Raw genomic sequence first — 1005 nt, forward strand, 5'->3', positions numbered from 1 at the left:
GATATCCCTGCGTAGTTCAGGCCAAAACTACCATAGCTCTCCTCCCTAATACGCTCTATCTTGACCTGGATGTGCTGTACACGATCCATTCCATCATGGCACTCAGCGAGAATCTTTGCTCACAGCATTTCATTGTTTAGAACACACAGGCGACGTTCACGTTTTGAGCTATCAACAACTTTAGGCCATCCACCATCTCAATTATACCAAAGTCTCGTTTTGCAGGTTGCTCGTCACTCAGAGCTGCATAAACGGAAAACTTGATGTAGGCCGCCGAACATACACGCTTGGAACCTGCGCTGAGTGTAATCATGCTAGTCTGAAGAGAGACTGTGTAAACAGAAGCTGATGATCGATAGATCCACTCCTCGGACGAAAACAGCACGTTCTTGCTCGCTGTGGAATTATAAAGAGGCTCACATGGCGAATATCTGTCTACCTTGACTGCAGAGTATGAACCCATCCGAGCTAGCATCTTGGTTTTGCTGGGGTCCCTACATTGTAGCAAAACTCGGACAGCAACTTGTTTTTTTTTGTCTACAGTTCACCTTGATTTCCTAGTAATGCATCTGAACAGCGGCAAAAATCTCCAGCTTACCATTTTCATCCGTCCCATCTTGTATACCGTTCAGGTACTTACCGTCAAGGAGACCATCGAGGTCGGTCAATCTCTTCATGTAGCTTGGGTAATTTACGCGCCTGCTGCCTTCCTTGGATGTGGTAGCCGTTTCTAAGGCTCCCTCTCCGGAATCAAACCCTAATTCCCCGTTACCCGTTAATGCCATGGTAGGCCCATATCCTACCATCCAAAGCTGATAGGGCAGAAACTCAATCGATTTTCGCGCAAAAGCGCGATCCGCACAGTTATTATGACTCAACACAATACCAGCCCGAAGACTGCATTGGTTTCAATCTAATAAATGCTACCCGCCCGACAAGCAGTTGGGTATTGATGCATGTATTAGCTCTAGAATTACTACGGGTATCCAAGTAGTAAGGTACTAT

The 1005-nt window shown here is 46.3% G+C and overlaps 1 non-coding gene across 1 annotated transcript; it reads right to left on the bottom strand.

Moving 5' to 3' along the window:
- Nucleotides 1–682: 682 nt before the first annotated feature.
- On the bottom strand, nt 683–1005 carry PITG_33543 (the record flags this gene model as incomplete). Its single annotated transcript, XR_009934937.1, has 1 exon — nt 683–1005. It is a non-coding gene; the product is annotated as an 18S ribosomal RNA (ribosomal RNA).

The sequence above is a fragment of the Phytophthora infestans genome, genomic scaffold (assembly GCF_000142945.1).
Source record: "Phytophthora infestans T30-4 supercont1.2424 genomic scaffold, whole genome shotgun sequence".
Classification (NCBI taxonomy): domain Eukaryota; phylum Oomycota; class Peronosporomycetes; order Peronosporales; family Peronosporaceae; genus Phytophthora; species Phytophthora infestans.